This window comes from Agelaius phoeniceus, chromosome 6 (assembly GCF_051311805.1).
Source record: "Agelaius phoeniceus isolate bAgePho1 chromosome 6, bAgePho1.hap1, whole genome shotgun sequence".
NCBI classification, from domain to species: domain Eukaryota; kingdom Metazoa; phylum Chordata; class Aves; order Passeriformes; family Icteridae; genus Agelaius; species Agelaius phoeniceus.
Window position 1 is genome coordinate 41,627,647 of NC_135270.1, and position 23,905 is coordinate 41,651,551.

Consider the following 23,905-nt stretch of genomic DNA (forward strand, 5'->3'; position numbering starts at 1 on the left):
TGGTTTTTTTGGTTTTGTTTTTATAAAGGCGTTAAGTGACATCACAAGTGAGTTCTTGGGAGTTCTCTGAGTTGTTCCAATTGAAAGTTTTACTTTTGAAAGATATTTCCTCGTGTCTTGAATATAAAAAAACAAAGATGGCTTGAGCCATCTTGTGTTCTTTGGGTTTTAGAGAGAATTAGTAGCTACAGGTTTCTGCCACCTCTCCAACTATCTTGGCCTAGACAAGGATATTCGTTCTACCACAATATCTGGTTTTATAAGGAGACAGGTCTATGTTTGTGTTGCTGGGAAATAACATTTATTTAAAGATGTGAAGGTAAGAAAGAAACTGTTCAAACTTCTTTGTGATGCAGCTCTTCCTGAGGCCCAGTTTACTTTGCCCTCATGGAAATAACTTTGCATATTTCTTGGTACAAATAGCCTTTTAGGAGTTTTCTTCTGAAAGATTTTATTCTTATGGAGAAGTTGATATTGTACAGCATGCTGCATTCAGACCACTGCTGTTGCTGGCAGAGTGGTCAGTGGTGCCTCTGATAAGGATGGGCAAGTCCCTCATTGGAACTAGAAAAGATGGCTGTAGTTTGATGGGTTTGGGAGTGGCCAGGGTCAGGTCATCATCTTAGAGCAGCTCTTTTCCTTTCTGGCCCATCTATTCATGGGTGCCATGAGAAGAGCTGGTGTCCAGGGGCAGTAATTGCAGAGGTGTGGGAAGTAGCAGGCAGGTCATGTTGCTTCCTTACCTGCTCCTACTCCAGAAACACCTCGGCAACAAATTAATGTCTTCTGCAATCTGTTTGTAGAATCATTGAATTACAAAATAATTCAGATTAGAAGAGATTTCAGGACAGTCCCTTGCTTAAGGCAGGATCAACACTGAAATTTAGATTTGGTTGCTCAGGTCTTTATGGAGTTAGATCATGAAAGCCTACAAAAATTAATGTTGTACAGCCTGTCTGTGCAGCTCATTTCAATGCTTGGTTGACCTCAAGCTGGAAAAGCTTTTTCTTCTGCTCAGTTTGAGCCTCTCCTGTTTCCATTTGTATTTGTTATGTACTGCCAGTGCAGGACCCACTGTAAAGAGCCTGTCTCTGTGTTCTTGATAAGGTGCTTATTGAAGCCTGCTGTTAGGTCCCTCTAAAACCTTCTCCAGGCTCAGCAAACCTGGGTCCCTCAGTCTCTCATGACAGGGCAAATGCTCTGAACTGCTGATCCCCTCGCTCACCCTCCTTTTCTTGGACCAGTTTATCAATCTTTCTGTTGTGAGGGGGTATCTAATCTAGACAACATATTCTAGATGGAGTTTGGCAAGTGCCAGGTGAAGTGGAATAACCACATCCTTGGGACCTGTGTGGCCATGGTCCTGTGAGTACATGCAGGGCTGTTTTTGCTGCCAGGGTGCACTGCTGGCTCATATTCAGCTTAAGACCCATCAGGCCCCCAGGTCCTCTTCAGCAGAGCTGCTACCCAGGCAGGCAGACCCTAGTATGTACTGTCACAGTGGATTATTTCTTCCAAGGGCTTTTGTATTTGTCCTTGCTGAATTTTGTAAGGTTCATGTTAGCCCTGCAGCCTCTCTAGGGCATTTTGGATGGCAACCCTGCCTTAAGCATATCAGCTGGTCTCCCCAGTTTGGTGTCAAGCGCAAGCTTGATAAAAGTGTGCTTTGTTGTGTCCTCTAGGTCATGGATACAGATGTTAAACAGGACAGGTCCCCTGCATGTATCTTGTTACTGGCCTACAGGTAGGGTATAAACATGGCCCTCTGAGCTACATCATCCAACCTGTTTTTAACTCATCTGATAGTCCACTCATAATGGTTTACTGTCAGTCTTGAGGCATTCTGGGAAACAGTGCTGAATGTTTTGCTGAAGTCAAGGTAAATGCCTTCCATGCCTCTCCCCTTGTCCACAAGGGCTATCATTTTATCATAGGAGAGAATCAGGTTGGTCAGGCATGATTTATTCTTGGAATATCCACTCTGACTGTTCCTAATCACCTTCTTCTCCTTTGTGTGCCCAAAATACATTCTGAGGGGACTAACTACATGATTTTCCCAAGGACACATGTGAGGGTGATTGACCCTAATTTATTGGATTTTGGACCTCTTGAAAATGGATCAGAAGGAAATTATAGGTCAGAGAGAAACCCATAGTGTGTAAAGTCAGCTACTTTCAGCTACTTTTTCCTTGGTCAGCTCACAGCCAGCACAGACTTTCCTTTCACCATCTTCATGGCCCTCCTTAAGAGACTCTCTAATAGCTTTATAACCTTCTGATATTGTGACACCCAGAACTGCCCCCAGCACTGGAGGTGAGGCTGCCCCAGAGCAGAGCAGAGCAGGACAATCCCCTCCCTTGCCTGGCTGGTGATGCTGTGCCTGATGCACCCCAGGACAGGGCTGGCCCTCCTGGCTGCCAGGGCACTGCTGGCTCAGGTTCAACTTGCCATCAACCAGGACTCCCAGGTCCCTTTCTGCAGCACTGCTTTCCAGCAGCTCATTTTCCAGTCTGTACTTACATCCAGGGTGGGCCCTCCCCAGGTGCAGAACCTGGCATTTGTCTTTGTTAAACTTTGTATGGCTGATGATTGCCCATCTCCATCAATTTCAAGGTCTCTTTGCAGAGCCCTCTCTGCCTTCAAGGGAGTCAACAGTTCCTCACAGTCCTGTACCTTCAGCATTCTGAAGATGTCAAAGAACTGGACCAAGGTTGGAGCCCTGTGAAACCCCACTAGTGACCAGTCACCAGTCTGATATCATCTCATTTGCTATAACCCTTTATGGTTCACCCATGAACCAGTTGTTTACCTGTCTCATCACTTGTTTATCCAGCTGTGTGCTAGACATTTTGTCCAGAAGGATACTGTGAGAGACAGTATCTAAAACTTTACTGAAATCCAAAAAGATTACATGGAGTGGCTTCCCTTGATCAACTAGGTAGGTTGCCTCTTCATAAAAGGAAATCAGATTTGGCAAGCAGGACTTTCCTCTCATGAAGCCATGCTGGCTGTGACCAATGACTGCATTGTATTTCAGGTGGTTTTCAGCACTTTCCAGAATAATCTTCTCCATAATTTCACCAGTCACTGCAGTGAGACTGACAGACCTGTAGTTTCCACCATCATCCTCTTTGCCCTACTTAAAAATTGCTATGATGTTAGCCAGCTTCCAGTCAACTGGAAGATTCCCAAGACCATTCAAAAATCTTTGAGAGAGGCTCTGCAATGACATCAAGCTACTGTTTGAGTGTTCTCAAGGAATCCTGTCAGGCCCTATAGACTTACAGGGATACAGCTGGAACAGCAGATCCCACACAAGTTCAAAGTCAGCTGGAAGCTGATTGTTTTCACAGTCATGGTTCTCCAGCTCAGGGCACTGTGTCTCCCTTAGCCAATCATCAGTGCTGAAGATAAACAAAAATGGCCTTGAAAACCTCTGTCTTGTCTCTGTCCCTGTTTGTGAGGTGACCATCCTCATCCTGTAATTGTTCAGTGTTATTTCTGCTCTGCCTTTTGTATATTTGTAATTAACATACTTTGAAAACCTTTTTATTTTAACCCACAGTAAGAGAACATCCACAAGAGAAATGGGTTCAAGAGAGGGTAGACAGGGGATAGGGATCATTGATAGGGGCGGTGGAAGGATTTGGATTCTTGCAGTGGAGATACCTCCTTGTAAACTGAAGTGTAAAAGAAATAGGAGTAATGTAGAACACATTGGGGGCAGGTAGTGGCATCTGCAAAGATAGCAAACTACATTGGGAAAGTGCTCTCGGCTTTTGGGTGTTGTTACTTATTCATATGTTTTCATTTACTAATACTTTACAGGAATCTGATCACTGGTGAAGCATTTGATTCAACTATATGAAACCCCATGAGCAATATGTGGGTGTTCCCCAGATAAGAGGAGGAAGGGAGACTTTAAAATGATCCAAGTGTGATGATGGTTGTAAAATAATTACATAAGCTTGAGATAGAAAGATCTGGTCTTTGCAATTGCAAAGCTGGCTGGCCAGTGAGGTGGGACAGGAATCACCATTCAAGCTGGTATGATTAATCCTTTTTATTAGACCTATGGAAGAGGTGGTAAGGTGACCATTAATTAAATGTGCAGGATACTAAATTAAAGGATACTACATTTGGAGCACTGTAACCAATGCCTGCAGTGTGGAGATGCTAAGGGATTTGGAATTAGAAGCAAAAGTAAGAAAGAAAGGCCCCTGTAGCCAGCACATGTGGAAGTAAAAGAAAGCTACATTGAACATGATGTGTGGAGATGAGAAACTGAAAAAAACATGGTAGCAGAAGATGATGCAGCTATGTCAGAGTATTTATTTGGTGTCTGGAAGCTGGTAAGTTGCTGTCCATTGGAGGAAATCTGAGACTCTGCTCCATGGAGAGAGAAAAAGGAGGCTGCCTCATTATTTGAGGAAGACAATGGAAAACCTCCCAGAGGTTTGGTTATGGCCTGTAGGCTTTGTCTGGGTGCTGATGAGTGAGCCAGTGGGAGAGTGCTCAGAAACACTGTGTGCACCCAACTGAGTCAGTGCTCGTGCTTTGCATCAGGGGACCCATGGCCTTTGTAAAGAGCCTCACCTTTAGGGTGTCTAAGGGGAAAGTGCCTAATCACAGAGCCAGAAGGGATCTGAATGGGAGGCAGGAGTAGGAGCAGAAGGATTGTGCTACAATGCAGGAGCTGAATGACAAGGAGGAAAATGAGTGATATCAATGGTCAAATGCACTTTACCCGACTTGCTCTGGCCTTCTCCAGTGCTCCCCTCCCAGCATCTCCAGGGAGCTGTGCAAGCCTCCTAGTCAATACTGTACCCAGGGTAACCTTTGGTGGAGAAACAGAGGAGCAGGGAAGTGATGAGATAAATAGCAGGGACCTATTTAGCCAACTCAGGCCTGGCAGTCCCAGGATTTTGTTGTGGCATTAGAGTGTCATTCTCTGTGTTTTGTCCATTGATCATTGGAGAGAGAAAAGAGAACAGCATAGATCCTGGAGGTTAGCTTTCACCCTTTGTGTTGTTGGGGAATCTGCCTCATTGTCAGCCTAGACTGCTTTGAGCCCTTGCTGCAGGATGTTCTCTCCCTTATGTCCCTGGCTTTCCTGTTCAGCAGGGACATGTGGTAAACATGCTGCTACATCTCCCACCAGCTGTAGGTGGCAGATTGGGTCAGTCAGGCAGGTGATGTGAGAGGACTCTGAAAATCCACCCCTTGAAGAACAATTCTGCATGTCTCTCTCTCGTGGCTGGGTACCTTGAGTGCTCTGCATCTCTGTGTGTGGGCTTTCCTGTGAGCAGCATCATGGATGCTCCCAGAGGTGCTCACAGCACTGACAAAATCTCTACATAGCCTTTGTAGTGCTCAGGAGAGGCTGACAGAGGCTGAGTGGAAGCAAATGAGCTTTCCTTGGGGTTAGTTGTACCATGCATCTTACCAGTCTTGACAGGTTCTGCTGTGGAGCAGGAAGAAGTGGGAAGATTAAATAGAATATATATTAAAACTGTTTTGTAGAGTAGCATTGATCCTGACAGACTCAAGAATCACTTTTAGAAAAAGCTTTGAACAAGGTATTGCTACTCAGTTTAGATGCTGGAACTGGCTGATCCTGGGCTCTTACAGAATGTGGGAAATGCTCTCTGCAGGAGGGGGATTTCAGCAGTGGTGGGTTGCCAGTCTGTAAAGGTCATGCAAGGGTGAGGCAGAGATGGGAAATGTAACAAGGGAAGCCTATCAATTTTGCCTTTGATGGCTCTTTCTACCCTGCAATGCTTTCCAGCCTCTGCAAGTGGTTCTAGTGGCCAGTACAGTGGTTCTGCCCCTGGGTAACGTGGCAGACTTACCTTGGCACACCTTTCTCCTCCTCTAGAGAGACAAAGGAGGGAGCTCTAGACATAAGAAGGTACAGGGCAGTTTCACAGAAAAGACGCATCCAGCACTTGACATAAAGCTAGGTGGGGTGACATGTAGAAGTATGGAAGTTTTCATGCCAATTTGTACCAATTATCTCCCTGCTCCTGAGTCCTGTTTCCCAGCCTGGCTGATGCTTCAGAAGAGTCCAGTTTGGGGGAAAGGTGTTTTTCTCTGTCTGCTGGTCAGAGGTTGGCTTCAGCCTCCAATTTTGGATATTTTTTGGCTTTTCTCCAAGAAGGTGGGTCCAGCTGGTAGCACATTGGCAAGCTCAGGGGACATCTTTTATGTTGTCATCTCTTTTTGTAAGAACTTAGATATAGAAACAGCTAATGTCAGTACACAAATCACCACTTAAGCCAAAGAACTGCCACCCAATTTATCTATAAAGTTTGTGGAATATTCCCTCAGGTGGCATCCAGTCACTGATGTGGGCTTGGGTGCAGTGTTACTGATGTTAAGAGTTTTACCAGCTCATGGGTTTTAGCTGATTCTCTGACTGTCACGATGATAATTTTATGTGAAGAGGCAGATTGTTCTAAACTACTATGATATTCTTGCTGCAAGTTTTGGCTGCTGTCAGTGAGGAGGACTGAAGAACCTGTATAGATCACACTATAATTCAAATATCTATCTGATAAAATTTTTAATCCTGCTTAAGCTGTGCTGTTTAACTCAGTACTACTTGGTGGGATAAGTCCCATGAGTTAATGTGGTTTCATATGTTCTGTATTCTCCAGAAACTTTTCTCTCTCAGCTTTGCATTCTTGTTTGTGCTCTCTTCCAGAGAAGAGATGAGAGAACAGGAGAAACATTGCTGTTCCTCCAACAGGATGGAGAACAGCAGTGTTTCTCCTGAGAGATTCCCCATGCATACTACTGCAGACAGTGCTACTGTACTGCACAGAACACAGGTACAAAAATTCCTGTCTGTTATCACTTAGTATTTCCTTCCTGGTATATCTGAATAAGTGGTGGATTTTTTTTCCCTGCTCTTTTTTTTCCCCTTGCCACCTTTGTGGAGTGAAAGGTCATTTCCATTTAACTATGTTTCCTGTGTTCCTTTGGAACTTCCAGGTGTATTGAAGTGCTCTCTGAGGGCAATCAGCATTGCCTGGCTTTGGCTGATGCTGAATTTCACCAACAGTTTTCTGCTTTTCTATCCAGCTTTGTCACTGCGAGGTTCTTCTTGGTCCACTTTTATCTTGATTAATTTAAATGGATCTGTCATCTGCATTTGTCTACTACCTGTTCTCAGTTTCCAGGTCACACACTGTTTACCTCAGTAGCCCTAGCCAGACCCTGGTGTGACTAAGTTTTTGAACTGTACGCATTCTGAAGAGTATCTTTTCATTATTTTCATTCTATACTAACATTTTCAGTTTAATCCATTTTCTCATTTGTAAGATGTTGGCTTTCCAAGAATGTCTCTGAAAAAGTGTTACCTGAAGGTCTAGATTGTCAGCTGGTTACCTCAAAGCTGTTGCAGAGGTACTTTTAAAGAAGTCCACTAAACAAAGGACCAACTCTTGTCAGAAGTGAGAGCACTGACTAAATTAGTGCTGTAAGTTAAGTATTTGTATAGCGTTATGTGTAGTTTATACAGTTTTAATTCTTTAAGCTCATAATTCTAACTCCAATGTCCATGGGTTCAGACCATTGAATCAGGGAATTGGGGAACTTCCCTTCAGTGTGGATTTACTCTTCCCTCACATCCTTCATGGTGAGCTCAGTCATTTGTTTTAGAGAGCCATTCAGGGACTCACTGGGAAAGGTGTGACATACAGAGAAATGGCAAATTCTTCTTGAGCATTAAGTCATGTTCAGATGCTCTGACACCAGTCATAGTGAAGTCAGAGGCTGATGGGATGTGAAAAATGACACTGAGTGGTTATTGAAGAGAATTACATGTGCAGTCTTTCCCCTTGAAGAGTGTCCTTTGGCTAATTTCTAGGAGAGGGAAAGGAGCACTGAGGAGTAAGTAGGAGGCTGGTTTTGAGGGACATCCACCCCTGAGAAATCATTGTGGAACCAAGGTTTTCTCAGGACTTATGGATGGATGCCCTTGGTCTATTTCATTATCCAATGCTTGACTCTCCCTTCGTTCTGGTGTTCCTGGTTCCCTGCAGTACTGAGCCTTACAATACTGCTGCTATTCTCTGCTCACTGGCATGTGCTTCCCAGGTGCTCATACCCTCCTGCTTCTGAGGCTGACCCTGTGCTGACAGCTGCCTGGCTGCCTATCAAAGGTTCCATTTAGAGTTAGCCCAAGAGCAGACAGAAGGCTGCAGTGTTACACCCCGAAATCTGACACAGTGTGGCTTGCCTGCTTTTCAGTGGGTCCTTGACAGCCTTTCAGCTCATGTCTGTCAGACCCCTGCCAGGCACACAAGTTCACTTCCATCTTGGAAGAAGGGGAGAGAGAAGTGACATTTCACCGAGCGGTGGGCACGCCAGGGGATGTAGGGAGATAAGGCAGGATCACAGAAGCAACTGAAATCCCCAGCGGATATTGCGTTGCTGGCTGGAGTGACAGGTTAAATGTGCTGCTGGGACAAGTATCCCTGCTCCCTCTGTCCCAGAGCACTGTGCACTGAGAACAGCGCTCAATCCTAATGAATCTTGTCCTACGCCAGGACCAGTTCTGTCGTAGCCTGGCAGGAGGATGTTCATGGAGAATTTGTTTCCAAATTTCAACATGAGCTACCAATAGAACAGCTTTTTAAATAAAAAAGTTCACTTAGCAAACAGCAGCAGTAAATGAACAGAAACACTGATGTGGCCAGGGATGAAATATTAGCATTTTTCAAATCCGTTTAGTGAAGACAGCCCCTGGGCACTGGTTCAGGTCCTTGTGTTAGGGGGCTGTTTGCAAAGCACTCAGCCAACTTACAGCCAAAACCTGCCAGCTTCTTCCTGGAGCACAGGAGGGCAAAACTTGTCTGACTTATTGACAAACTAAGTCTGGTCTAAAAACTTAATAGCTTTGCATTTCTTTCATCTCAAGGTACTTAGGATACACCAGTCAAGAGCACAAGCTGCAGGTAGAGTTTTGGCTGCTCCAGACTTTAGGCAAGGAAAAGGAAACAGTTTTGTTCAAGAGCGAAGTGAGGTGATTTGTTTGAAGAGCACCACTTCAGTGACTACAGATGACAGGGATGTACTGAAAGGCCTCCCTGTTGCATCAGAGCAGTGAGCAGCAGGTTCAAATGGTCCTGGCTCAGAGAACCTTCCTGCACAGTTCTGAACTGCTCCTGCCCATGGCTGAATTTTCCAGGGAATTTATTTGTACAAATGCTAATCTAGCCTTGACTAGTTCACCAGCTCTGGTGGATTGCTGCACAGGATGGCATGGCTGGAGGTTATTGTCAAGCAGAAGTTTTCCACTCTTCCACGCTATCCTTGGGTGTGGTGAAAGTTGTATGGGGAGCCTTTTCTTTCAGGTTATTTGTTCCTACCTGATCTTCACCAATAAAGCTGTGCCAGCTGTATCATGTGAGTGATAGTTTCAGTCCTGCACCCACTACAGAAAATCCCTTGTACAGAAGCTAAGTCTAGGGCTCCTGAACTGGGGAAGATGGTGTTCTCAGGAAACAGGATGTCAGCAAATGGATGTCAGAATGGAATGAGGGTCTTCCCAAGGAATTTTCTGTGTAGTCAGAGGGGAAACACTGGTGACTGACTAGTGCATGACTCAAATTCTTACCTGTAGGTCCCAGACCAGGGCACTGTCCAGGCAAGTGAGTGTGTTTCAGGAGAGGGGGAGAGTGCTGGGGGATGCAGGGGGGCATCTGTCCTGCTGGATCAGCAGTAATGAACTAAGCCAATACAGTAGAGTCAGGGGATCAAAGGGCTGTGAGGAAGATGCCTAAGGCCATGTGGTTTGCAAGGACAGGGAGAGGAGGTGCACAATGCCTGGGGGTGTAATACCTGGCAGACTGGTTGATACAGCAGTGGGGCAGTGATGCGCTATCATCCTGCAGCCAGTGTGGGAAAATTGCACCAAGGCACTGTGTGCCCTGCTAGCTGGCCTCTCCACATCACTCTCCATTCCCTGCCCACTCCTGTACTTGGCAATGGAGGCACTGCTGTTGTTTTGTGCTGTCATCTGTGTCCTTTCTTCCAGGTACCACGATGACCCTGCAGTACCTCCTGCCTGTTGTTAATGCCCAGACTATTCAGCCCCATATCTAGGGTGTATTGTCCATTTCCTTCCCTCCCTTGTTCCACAGCCACAGTCCCATTTTGCAGCCCTATTGCTCAGTTCTGTGTGCAGCAGTGCCTACCAAGAGTTTAATAAAGATCTACTGCCTTTAGCTTTTATAAAGCAAAAAATGCAAACAGCTTGTAAGCAGCATTCATTACCTTGCACGCCTTCAGCTGCTTATTGGATATACATCCCCCTCCCTCCAGCATCTCTCTCTTTTTTTAATATGTTTTTTTTTAATTTGTTTTGATGAATGAGTGACAACCCTGACACCCGATTCGCTGAGATTAATAGAAACGACACAATATTTACGTCGCGCCGACGAGCAATTATCCTGCCATCTATCTTTGAGATTATCTTTCTGATTGAAAACTACTCATCCGTGTAATCGGAATTATTTGGAATTAGAAGGGAATTTATGGCCCCTCTCACTCTCCCTCCTATTTGCCTCTGTCTCCATCCTTCTTCCCCCTTCTTTAAGAGGGATCTTTTCTTCCTTCGTTCCTTCCTTCTTTCAGCCTTGTGGATGGACACATGTGCTTTGCTGTACAAGGAGGGTTGTTTCTGGAGGTGGGGGAGACTGGGCCATGCTGTGGCCAAGCAGGCACTGGGGACAGTGAGAATGCACTGAGGCTTGGGCAGCAGCTGGGGGATGAAAGGCTCTTCAGAAGAAGGCTGGCATGGGAAGTGGATACGTGGAGGATGTGACACTGTGAAGGCTGAGCAGGCAGCACTGCTGTGACAGAATAACTGAGGGCACCTCACTTATCTTCATTTTCTCTGTTTTTCTCTTCCTTCCTTATTATTCTGTTTTGAAGATGCCTTTCAGTGGCCCTCTGCTTCTTAAATGTGCTCCTTGTACATTTCTTTTATCTAAGTATTTTTCTGGAAGTATTTTTCCAGGTCACTCTGTACAGGAGAAGGACCTGTTCTTGTGGGTATCTTCCTGCATAGTGTGAACCTTTCTGTAGCTGCTGCTGGTGTTTCTGCATCTTCAACAGTCCCTGGAGACAGTCTGTTGTCCTCCAGTGTATGTGATGGAGAATGGCAGTCTTTGCTTCAATACTGTGTCCCCTAACACAAAGCTGTTTGTACAGGGCTTCTAGGAAATACTCTTGCTTAATTGTCATACCTTTAAGGAGCTGATAGATGGTAAAGGACCTGTATTGTTTTTCTTACTGGGAAGAGCTCTGTCTTTTGCATTTTTTTCAGAAGCACAAGTGTTTCTCACACTTTATTAGATTTTTTTTTTTTTTTTTTTTTTTTTTTTTTGTGGTCTGTGATGCAAAGGAAGCAAGTAGTCATGTTGTGTCTGGTCCCCTCCAGAGGCAGAAGGCACAACTCTCCCTTGTTGATGATTCTGAGACAGCAGAGGAGCTGAGGACAGCAAAATTCTCATATGCTTTACCTCTTCTCTGGAAGCCCATTTCTGAGCACAGTCCTTAATGAAGCATTTAGTACCTTTCCCCTCTCCTGGGTGAAGAAAGGACTGGGACTATCCTAGTACCTCTGGAGAAAAACATCTGTGCTCTAGCTCAGTCAACACTGAGAACTACTCCTTCTCTGCAGAATACTTCAAAAACAGAGCTTGATTTATTTTTTTTTTAATTTTAATTTTTTTTTTGCAAGTGGTTGTGGCAGAAACAGAGACAGGGCAGTGCGTGTCAGGGGAAGTCAGGCAGCAAAGACATTTAAAATGGATACAGTAGTGTCTGTGTCCTTTGAGAACCACAGCATGCAAAGGTCCTTGGCTCATGTGAATCCTGATGGAGATGAGAGAAGGGAAGCACTGTAGGTTTCTGAACAAGTGCCATGTGCTAAATGAGAGGCACAGTCTGAGTGCTGAAGGAACTCAGTTGCAGAGATACCAGCTAACACAGGAGCCAGGCTGCAAAGATGTTTGATACTGAGAACAGTGTAAACAGTTAATAACACAAGGATTTGGAAAAGGAAATGTGCTCTGAGGTACAGTTGCTCCTTCAGCTCGAGAGATCTAGGCCCAGATGGGAATCCCAGATCCTTCCGCCCAGAACTACCCGATGTTGTTATTAATTAGTATGGAAATATTTTCCTTTCTTGAGAGAGGGCTGTTGAATTGCCAGCGGGATACTGGGGGGATGGGTGTGTGCATGTGTGGGGTAGCCTATCAAGAAACTATTAATTAGGTTACTTCCCACTGCTGTTGATATGCAGGAGAAGGGGGCTGTTTGTGGGCCAAAATAAAAAGAGAAACTGAAAGACTGGGATCAAGCATGGAAAGGAGATGGGTTGGACAAAGCACACAGGCTGAAAGAGGTGTGTGTAAAAAGACATTCCCAAGATTCCCAAAGCAGGAGATGAGAAAAAATGAAAAACCAGGATATGGTTAGAATCAAAGGGGGAACTCCTTTGAGACCGCAGCAGCACGGGTTGGACACAGCCACAAAAGGACTGACTGATCCTCTCCTGCCTTGTTTCTGGTTTTGTTGTTCATGCTTCCACAAACTTGGCACCAAGGCTTCTGCATGTCAGAGCAGTGATATTTTGTGCCAACTGTCACTATGAAACAGGAGAGAATTTAGATGAGAAACTTCTTTGGTTGTAGATTACCTTCCTTTGCTGGCTGGCTCTTTTACCTCCCTTCCTTTGGAATGGGATCTTTATCAGCTTTGATGAATAATCATAAAAATATTCATTGGAAGGTTTGATTGGCTTTCTATACAACATTCAGCCACTTTCTACTTTTATCAAGGTCTTTTTGCAGTCTCTAGCTCTGTACTTCTGGTCATGTATTTCTGGTTCAGCCCTGGGAGAGGGCTGAATGCAAGAAAACCCCAGCAGAAAGACTTAGTGTAGCCCTGTATGTAAGCAGTAGGTGTTGCATTTGCAGTTCTGAGAGCGTGCCAGAACAGAAAGAGATGAGAAATGTATGTGAGATTATGGGTTAGAATAAGTGAGGGATCTATTCACAGAGGGGAAAGAAAACAGAGCAAGTGGGTTACCTAAAAATATCAGTGCAGGCTCCTGGCTCCCTTGCAGAGGGAAGAAATCAGTGCATTTGTGATTATTCAGAGAAAGTGTTTTGGGTCTGCAAAGTGGGAGGGATGGAGTAATAGACAAAGACATAGAATTGATACCTCATATGGGACCAACACAATCCAGATCTATTTATCCTGTGATCTGCCTCTAGAGAATGTAGCTGTCTGCTGCATTTTCTTCCAAGAAACCTGTCTACTGTTGGAACATGCACAGGATCTACCCACCCTCCTTGGAGTAATAGAGCACAGAAGGAAAACAGCAATGCAGATTGCAGCCTACCATCACCACTTGCAATCCTCAAGTTCCCCAAGAGATCTAGTGTGAACAGGGGTGGTTCAAAACAGAGAAGCTGGCAAAAAGAGGCACTAAATCTGGAAGAATAATTTGGCTTTCAATTTCAGATGTTTGTGCACAATCGTGACAATTTATCAGCCCGTGAAAGATTGTTCTTAGTCTATGCACATCTCGGGGGCCAAGGAAACTGTTAGCCCTAAATCTGCCACCAATTACAGAATCCAGGAGTGCTCATGAAGCCCTTGCCTACTCTCTTCCTATGGTTCATGTAAGGCAGTCTGGGGTTGAGGGGGGATGATGCTCATCACCAAGGAGCGATATGGCAGCACCAGAAGAGTGAAGCAGGAGGAAGCTGAGCGCTGCAGAGGTGAGGGCTGCTGGTTCCACATCCAGCTCTTTTTGGCCTTGGTTCCTTGTGAGTGTCACTTGTCTGTCTGGTTTTGTTTTGTTTTAAAAGAAAATTAAATACAGATAATTGTGTTCCTTAGAAAAATTCCCTGTCAGTTTAATTTGAATTTATTGTTAGGCCTGCTTTTCTAAGGGAATACTGAGTATGTGATTACACTGGTTAAGTCTGTATAGCTTTTTAATCTGTTATCTAATTTCAAATGCATTTTACACCCAGTCAGAGTCTGAAAGGTATTAAGTTCAGACAAGTTTCATGAAATAGGTGACAGGTAGAGACCTTATTATTATACCTTAGGGAAAGATGAGCTCATACTTATTAGAGTCCAGGAAATCCACATGGGACAGGCCCTGTCCAAATGCCCCAATTACAGAAGAGTTCAGTTGAGGCTCACATCTTACTGTGAGTGCATCAGAGGATCCATTTTTTGGTCAGTGTCTTGTAGATTCTCTAGTGAATAGTAAGGCATGAGCTTCCTTCTTTTTGGACATTCATAATCCTGCTAATTCATGTGGAATTTACTAATTCCCTGGAATTTAGTAAGAGGTGAGTAACAGTGCAGCCTTAGTGTAATAGAGTTAAAAAGCCAGTCAAACACAACAGAGAAGGCTATTGCAAACAAGGCATCTTTGTTTCAGATAGAAGATTCTTTAAGAAGTTAAGTTGAAGTGCAGATATAAAATTGCTGATGTCTTTACTGACTGTATCCTCTGCCCTCCACTTATGTGTGCCCCAGTTTTCATCAGACTGAGTACTGGTTTCACTGTGATTTTGGATCCCAGTATAGTCAACCTGGTCCAGTTCTGGCATTAATATTACTTTGGTCCGACATACTTAGTTCAGCACGGGTTCTTTGGAGATGTAAGCTAGACTAACACAAATGTGGTTATAGTTACATAACTTTTTTTCAGTGAAATATTCTTGTAAAATCATTCCTGTAAATTGGGAATAGTTACATTTGCACAAAAATGATGCAGACCAGGCCTCAAATTACAAAGTATTTGCAGTAAAGACCATATTTGCATATTTACATACATGTGGTGCTAAGTGTCAAAGGACCACAGGTTCTGAATACTGCTTATAATAATAACAATAATAATAAGACAAATAACCTAAAAGTCTGTCTGGGGAGTCACCACAGCATGTCTGTAATTAGTTGAAGTAAAAATTATCATTTATGAGGCATCTGGAAACATTAAGTCTCAGAGATGAACAGTACCTATGTAGTCATCTCTGTCAGGGCACAACCTTAATGACATTTTTGTCTGAGAACTTCCTTACTTTTGCCTGCTCTGAACACTAAATTAAGGTAATGGCTGAAGAGCTTTTGTTTGCAATTTTGCCATTACGTAGACCACTGAGGCTGTCCGTGACTCACTTAACTATGTTTGCAAAGGTAACAGGCAACATTTTGCAAACATAATGTAGCAATGCAGATGCAGTTTCTCTGCACAGTCTCACACATTCTGAAGAAGGAACTGAATAAGTGTTTGCATTTATGGAGAACCTGGCTGAAGAAAAGACCTTTGAAGGAGGGAATCAATGAGCAGTTCAGGGCAAGGAACTGCTTCCTTGTGGCTTTGGGAGTCAAGTCTTGTTTGCTTGTTTGCTCTTTGATTAAGCTTTTCTAGAGTGAGTAACAATTTCTCCAAGTTACTGCCACAACTCAGAACAATAGTAGTTAACACAGAAGACTTGAAAATTATTCTTTAAAAAATTGAGTGTTTTGTTAAATTTCGTGAGAGAACCACAGAGATTTAGGAAAGTATTTTCTTGAGGAATTTGCTAATACTGTCAAGAAATATGAAATGCCCCATGATTACAAAGAGCAGTCCATGTGTCTCTAGAGTCTCATTTTCTGCCTAATGACCAGGGAGAAAATGAAAAATAAATTAAATTTTTTTTTTCTAAGCATGAATTGTTTTCTTTGAAAACTTAAGAATGAGTCATGAAAACATTTCCACAGGCTTATATGTTTTCTAATACCACATTTTTACAAATTTAAAAATGTGAATTATGTCATCTGATAAAGTAGCAAAAAGAAATTTCTTTGGGAGAATGACACATATGTAGCTCAACAGCTTTGGAGAACAGGCTTCCAAAGAGAAGGTAGTCTGTCCTTCAAGTTTCCATGGGGTTTCACTAGGTAAATGAATCCCAGGATCTCATGGCAAGGCACAAAGTACATTCAAGAAAGAGAGGTTCTGTTCTTGTCTATATTAAGGTATATTAACTCAGTGATAACTCAGCCTAGATACAATCTCATGGTGCTTTGCATTTGAATTAATATAGCCTAGATCTCATCTGGATATAAAGTCCAAATGAATGAGGCTGTCTTTCTGCTGAAATCCAAACCAGCTTGTTAGGAACATGCTCAAATAGGCCTATATAGCTTTATTTTGTTAATGTACCTTTATTTGCTGTGTGGCATTAAATGGGCCTTCTCCTGGAGCTCCTGTTACCTGGCTGCAAAGTGACACTGCTGCCCAGCCTCGACAGCGTGCACGGGGTGGGATCCAATGCCTCTGGCACAAAGCTTATTGCTGCACAGAGGTGATAAAGGAAGGTGGTGATTTCATAGAGGGCTTTTTCCCCAAGCTTGTAAGCACAGGACAGTTGTGTGGTACGTGATGGGTCAGGGAAGAAGCTGCTATGAGTGCTTTAGGTCTTCCTCCCTGTGCTCAGTGGGCAGTCACACAAGGCAGTGGATGAGTGTGTGAGGCCATGTCTGTGACACATTCCTTAAGGGAGGGAACAGGAGAGGAGCTGGGCCTCACCTCCCAACAGCAGCAGGGCCCTAGGCAGAAGGATGGAAGGGACTGGTTATTCCAGGTGAGGACAGGTCCAGGTGTGGCAAGAGCACAGACTAAAGCCAACAGCAAGAGACTGAGCAACCAAATGTCTGCATCTGGAACACGAGCTCCACAGAAACCTTCCTCAAGCAGCTGTTTCCAAGGGGCTTTGGGTAAATCCACTTGAAGTTAATAATTTGACAGATGTTTTTTTCTCCCCTTCTCACTGTTAAGCCTTGGTGAATGTGACATCTTTTCACAGGGGGTAGGTGGGGATGGGGAGGAGGAGGGGAGTATGGAGGGCAGTATAGTTGGCTATGGACTGTGCTGTACCTGATCTCCAGCTCAGGTTCCAGCAGCTCGGAATACCTGTGAGGAACTGCAGAACAGCTTTGTGCCCAGAAGTGGCCCATGGCCCTTCCAGGGGCACAGAAGGGGAGGCGGAGTGGGGAAGGCCACAGAGACATTACAAGGGGTTTGCTCTCTGTGCCACATGCCCAGATTGTCTGCAGAGAAAGTGCTGGTGTTTTGGCTCTTTCTCAGTCTCACATTCTGTTGCTGGCAGCACGTGGCTCTTTCGGGCTATGGGGACAGCTGTGGTGCACTTGTCTGAGCACCTGGCACTGCCACCTCTCTGCTGGGCCCACGTGTGTGTCCCTTCTTTCACATTCTCTCAGTGCAAAGCATCTTCAGGCCAAATCCTAAGTGTCTGATTTCCAAGCAGTAAAGCTGTGCAGCTGCACTGACTTCCCCTGCAGCTTGTCCCCTCTGTGTGCTGTAGCCTTGCTCCTTCATGTGGGATGAACTCCATGCTGAGTAGCTGAGTTGCTGGCTGCCTGGAGGGTAGAGGAAAGGAATGCTAAATCCTTCTGTGAAGCTCTTCTTTCTGGCATATATGGGTAACTACATTTAAAGAAAAGGCTCTTGCCATTTTCCCCTTCTCTCTCTCTCCACTCTCTTAAAGAGGAAATGCTCTGAGTTTTGAGGTGCTCCAGGCTGCAGAGCAGTAAGGGTCCAGGTTGGAAGAGTTTCAGAAGCGACTGGCAACTTTGAGATGAAAAATGACTTGAAGTGATGGAATGAGGAGGCAAAGGAGGCTGCAACAGAATTGTAGTGAAGAGGAAGAAACCACCTCACTTACTGCTAAGAGGAAGCTGAGCCAAAGTTCAGCAGAACTTGCTATAGTTAGCCTAAAGACAGAAAGAGATAGAAAGGAGAGAAGGGTACCCAGGTACCTGGGTCTGTACCTGTTCAACATTTTAAAAGGGCTTAGAGCTCTCTGCCAAAGGCCTGGCAGCCATAAAGTGGGCTCAGAAGTGCTTTTAGATGGCACAGAGAAGCTGAAGGGCCTTAGCTGGAAATGCAGATTCCTGTTCCCATAGAGGTGCAAGGCAACCTTGTTGTACCTTTATGTGCTAGGGAGATTTCTGTGGGGGTAATGCTTAGCCAGACATTTTGTGTTTGATTTACCCACAGTGAGGGGGTTATTATGGTGGCAGAATTTCACTGCCAGCAATGGAATTGAAGCAGGCATCTGCATAAACTTTGCTGTGTCTCTGGAAGTCGTGTGTGCCCTCAAGTGCCTCCCAAACAATTGTTTCATTTCCTCATCAGTCAGGAATTGTAGGTAGGGGTTTCGTGTGATCTGTGTGGGAGAATAGGCTCTCCCATAATATCAAACAGTTTCTAGTACTGTTCAGGGTTAATTTTGGTTGCCTGTCCTCTCCTACCTGTCCCTGTGGTGTATCCAGCCTGACACAAAACCCCTACGAACATCACCCAGAGATCACCTGGTCAGGAGCACTTGTTTGACCAGGGCTGGAATACAGAGGGAGAGCTACTGAAGGAAGCAGATTTTTTTCTATCTATTGTGACACACTGTGGTGGGCTGACCTTGGCCAGCTGAGCTGCAGTTCCATCAGGAAATATCCACCTCCTGCATCATGCCCTCAGCAGGGCATGGGGGCACTGTCTGCTTCAGCACCTCGAGTGCCTCCTCCCCTCCTGCTCTGACCTGAGTCCTGGGGGGCCATCTCTCACTCCTCACTGCCTGGGCAGTGTTTTCTGCCTTTTCTTAAACATGTTTTCCCCTGGGCACCACCATCTTGTCCAAGGGGCTCAGCTGTGCCCTGTGGTGGGCGGGTTGGAGCCATTTGGAACTGGCATGGGATAGCCCCAGCTTCTCTTCACTATGGCTGCCCTGCAGCCACCCCACAGCCAGCGCCTGGCCACAGACACCCGGTGTGGGTATGCTGAATGACACCTGGCTGACAGGGGGAAAAGCTGAACCTTCTCCTTAGACTGGTGAGAGTCCCACCCCCAGGGCAGAGATAAGGGCTCTTTCTGACACAGTTAATGTGGCTGGGAGGTCACTGAGATCAATGGTGTCGCTTTGGAGTGGATCATGTAGGACCCACTGCAGAATAGGTCTTTCCTCACTTTAGAAGCTGCAGGATTTGCACAGCACCTCACTTTTGAGACTCTGCTGAGTTGTGCCAGCCTGCTGGCATGTCCTCAGTGGGAATGGGGGCAGGTGAAACCCCTCAGCTTGCAGGCAGAGGGCTTCTCCTGGAAAAGCTTATTCCTCATCTGGTGTCTGCAGGCAGAATATCCTCTTCCTCTGAGGAACTTCATCAGTTACTTCTCATCATTCTCATTTTTAGAAATTTACCTTTTAATCAAGCAAGACACACAAAGAGTATGGAGCCTTTTTCCAGAGAGGAGAAGAGAGCACTAACAGCTCCCCGACACACAAATTTGGAGGATGGTGATGCTTTTTCAAGGGAGCTGAGCTAACAGTCTGGCTGTAAGAAGTTTAGATCTGGAGCCAGACATCATAGTTAGGCCTGTCTGTGGTTATAATCTATGTAGTTGTTTGGGTTTTGTAGAAGCTGTCTGATGGAATCTGAACTAAGAACAAAACAAAAACCCAAGGGGAGCTGTTCCTGGTCTCTATTTGATCTGGTAGCAGAGCTGGCTTAAATCTCACTTTGTCCTCCTTATCCTGATATCAGAATTGGTACCAGCTCTGTTATGACAGTCACCATGCTTCCTCTCCCTCCCCACCATGCCAAGGTCGCGGAGAGCATGAAACACTATCTGCTGCCTGAAGCCGACCCTGGTAGGCTGCTGGGCTGCTTTGAGCTTTGTCTGAGTGCACAGCCCATGCCCTGCCAGCACAGGTGTGGACTTGCTGGTGCTAAACAAGGTTCTGAGCAAGTGGTGGAACAACAGTGGTGAGCTTCTGCAAGGCATCTGCAGCAAAAAAAAAAGTGCAGAAGGAGCTTGCCCCAGATGATGCAATGGAGAGCCCACCGCTGGAGGAATGCATTGCAGCGTGCTGCTGGAAGAGGATAGTGGTGCTTTCCAGTGAGTGAATATCATGGTTGCATAATTTAGGCAGGAGTACATCCAAGAATTCTTATTCTGTTTTTTTTTTTTTTTTTTTTTTTAATTTTTATTTTTTTATGGGTGTGGACACAGAAGCCCTTTTAGGCAAAAGCTGTGTAGTAGTAGTGAAAGTTTAGAATGGATCTAAGCGAGGTAAGGGTGGAAGAGACTGTATTATCATACTGTGTGTGATAGACTGACAAAGGCTGTGTAATTAAATGTAATGCAGCCTATGATTGTCTTAGTGCTTGCAGGCTTTAGTTAAATCCTTACAGATTTTATTTCAGTGTGTAGATGTAGAGCTGAATGCTTGCTCTGGATAGTTTCTGAACACACTCTGGTATGTGTTTTGTTGCTCAGGCCAAGCTAGTTTTCATTAGTGCATTGTTATTACTGATGGACTGAGAAAAATGAAAAATTAAAAAATATATAGGAACTAAAGAAGGAGCAAAGTTTGCAAGAGTATTAGAACAGTGTGACTTTCACTGCTGATGACAGGGAGTTGACATGGCAACATGGCATGAAGCATCCTGGAGGGTACATGGAAAACAACTGGATGCAAGCATATGAACTTTGTGTTCAATGTTGGCCGTTGGTTGAACAGAAAAAGAATATTGAAGCATTATGAAGTTTATGGCATTAAAATTTATTAAGGAATTAAAAAATCACTAATCTTGCAATAATATCAGCATTTCCCTCTTGAACAATTGCTGTTTTTCAGACTATTTTGTATCAAAATGCATAGTATATTTAACTTCCTATTAGATCTAAGAGTCATACTGTGTGTGCCAAGCATACAGAAGAGAGTTGCTATTCAAACTTTTTCTTTCTTTCTTTTATCTTCTTGTCATGTAATTTTCAGTCTTGGAACAGGTTTGTTAGTTTGGGTTTTTTACATTTTCTTTTATGTAAACAAACAAACAAAAAAACTTAAAACCATATTTTCGGTGTAAGTAGTCCCTGCCTGAAATCTGTGTAATTCACACCTCACTTAATCCAGCAGGGCACTAACACAGCTGTTTAGAAATTTTGGGTTTGTGAGGCTCTTTCAAAGTAACATGACTCTGATGAAGATACTTTTTATTGTGTGTTATAATTAGTCTTCATAGTTTGTGACTGGCCTTGGAAACTGCAAAGCTGACTTTCAGTCTGTCTTTTAATACTTGTATTTATACCTGCATTTCCTGATATAAAAGCAGGAAGTGACTCTGAGCTCTAAACTTACAACATGTAAATCAGATTTGTACCATTTCAGGCACACAGGAGAAGGGACAAAGATTATCTGTGTAGTTTAATGTACAGGTGGAGGCAACTGGAAGATTACATGGATTGGACTAGTATTTTCAAGCTTAAACTGTTTTTGCTTTGGCCCTATCTAAAAAAAGGTATCTGTGAATTTTTGGTTTTGTGTTTAAAAGGAAAGTATATTTTGCATTCCTCTATAATAACTTGCATGCAGCTGAGCAAATTCTGCCCAGTTTATATGTGCAAGACTCAAAGTCTGTGTCTGAAGGAAAATAAGCTCTGAAATTTTACCTCCACTGTAGAATTGAGGATCTGAGACTGAAATACAGGTGCATGATCAAAATGGCCCTAGCAGGAAGCATTTTAAAAAAATACCTTCCCAAGCAACAAGTAGAAAATACTTCACTTGCACTTTACAATGGGTAAAAGGTACCTCAAGACCACATTGTACTTGGGTACCTCAAGGAAAGGGGTGAGCTTTTCTAGAGTCTACAAGTCACTAATTTTTATCTTTGTACATTTTTTTGTTTTTAATGTATCTGCTTTTGAAATCTTCTGGCTTTGTTTGTGCAGTGTTTTGAGTGGGCATTCAGTCTTATGGCCTCCACTCTTGGATTCTTTCCCTGCCTTGCCCTGAGTCTGGAGTCTGGAATTAAGTGCTGTTTATGCACAAGGGTGCTGGCAGAGGGGGTGGGGAAGTTGTGTTTGAAGTTTTATCTGAAGCAGATCTGCTCTGGATTGCTGGGTACCCCACTGGGGTGCAATTAAAGTCATACATCCTGCTGTCTAAAGGCAGAGAGGAAGGATGGAGGCATTCTGACTCCACTCAAAGTTCATTCATGCTAGTTAACAGTGCTGTGCTGTCAAGACCTCCTCCCTTCACCCTTCAAGCAGAAAGTGGAAGAATGGGGTACTAGTGTATGCCCAGGACCTCTTCTGCTGTGTAGAGAATGGGATGCTAGAGATAACCCTGGACATGGACCTAAGAACTGAATAGAACTTCCTAGCACAGCTTCCTAGCTGTGCTTGAGACATACCCAAAAAGCTCTTGTGGTTTAGACTACATCATGGGTATTCCCCCCAGAGCATCAGCCCATGACAATGGGCTAAACTGGGCAGGGATGATGCCTTTCCATTCAACACAAAGCTTGACAGAATAGTATTTGAAGAATTTTAGATGTCAGCAATATATAACAGCAAAGATCAGTCTGACAGTTAGAGCTGAGTTTTTCAAAAGTGACTTTTGGATTTTGGTTTTGGGACCTCCATCTGCCATGCCTCAGCCTGCTTATTCTGTGTACTGAGTGTCTAAAATTCCTTCTGATGGCAGTGTAAAAGGTTTTGCAGCTCTCAGTATTAAAGCCCAAAATATCTTGTACTAGCCAGCCCAAATGAGAGGGCAAAAATAAAATTTTTCATTGTTTATCAGGTAATTTTTGATCTGGGATCTGATTCGACTAGGTGAAGGACCAGATTCCAGCAGGCAATTGAGGCTGTGTTTCCATGCTGGAGCTCAGCCTGTCAGATACCTTTTTCCCCCTCTTCATTTGTAGGTCTTCATCTGTAGATATCAAAGTGCTTTAAAGCACAGTGTTAAGTATTGTTATCTCTGGTTTTTTGAAGCTGAGGGATATGCAGCTGTGCTAAAGTGACAAGCCAGACTTCACACAGGACAGTAGCTCAACTGAGGGAAATGGCTAATCCTCATGAGTCTTTGCCCAGTGCTTCACCAGATCCCTCTCCAGTGAACACAGTGGTTTTTTGTAAAATCCTTGACTAAGTCCTGCCAGCTTAGACACAAAGGACACTGGCACGAGGTGAATTAAGCATGCAGAAGGATTTGGCCAAAAGAGAGGAAAGGACTCTATCTTCCTATATAATCAATAGCTGAAATTGAATGAGACCTTGGCTCTGATGTGGTGGGTCCTTGCCTTGATTTGGGATAGCTGTTCTTGTTGAACTAACTTTCTTTACTCCAGTAACAGCAGCAGCTGCAGTGCGGTGTAGACGTGCCCAAACTAGCTTAAATAGCTCAGGTACTGCTAGCCACTGAGCCAAAGAACCATGGAGTTCAGCATGGGCTTGGTGCCTGAGGATTTTCTCCTGTTCTTTGAGTTTAGCATTTCTTTACCATCTCAACTCCAGCAAGCCTTGCAATATGTTGAAAAGAAGGCTGGTGGGTCTGGTACCCTGTCTGCTCTGGTACTTTTTCCAGCAGAAGTAGCGTGGTACAAGGGTTCATTGTAGGAGATGTTGACAAAGACAGCAGTGTCATGAAATCTGTTTTGCCTCTCTCTGCCTACTATTCTCCCTCTTCTTCCCTACTCTTCCACTGGTCTTCATCATTAGCTGCCTTGCCTTTGATTCCATTTGCTATGAAGCTCCCAAGCCACTAAGGCTCTGCTGGAGATCATGAATGTCTGGGAGCTGGCAAAGGCTTGGAGAAACAGCTGCCTGCTGGAAACATTACTGGCCTTGCCTGACTGTGGCTCTAACAGGAGAATCTGTAGGGACTAAATATGGGAAAATCCAGGACCATTCCCTCTGTGTCAGGTAATAAGGACCAGAAGCATTTGTGATGTGTTCTCTCAAGTCACTCTCTGGATGGTGGGCTCCTAGCTCAGCCTCTGTAAG

The 23,905-nt window shown here is 44.3% G+C and overlaps 1 protein-coding gene across 1 annotated transcript in view; it reads right to left on the bottom strand.

The window, feature by feature from the left end:
• Window positions 1-23,905, bottom strand: part of LOC143694378 (uncharacterized) — a 470,045-nt gene that overhangs the window by 208,277 nt on the left and 237,863 nt on the right. The gene's annotated exons all lie outside the window — the stretch shown is intronic.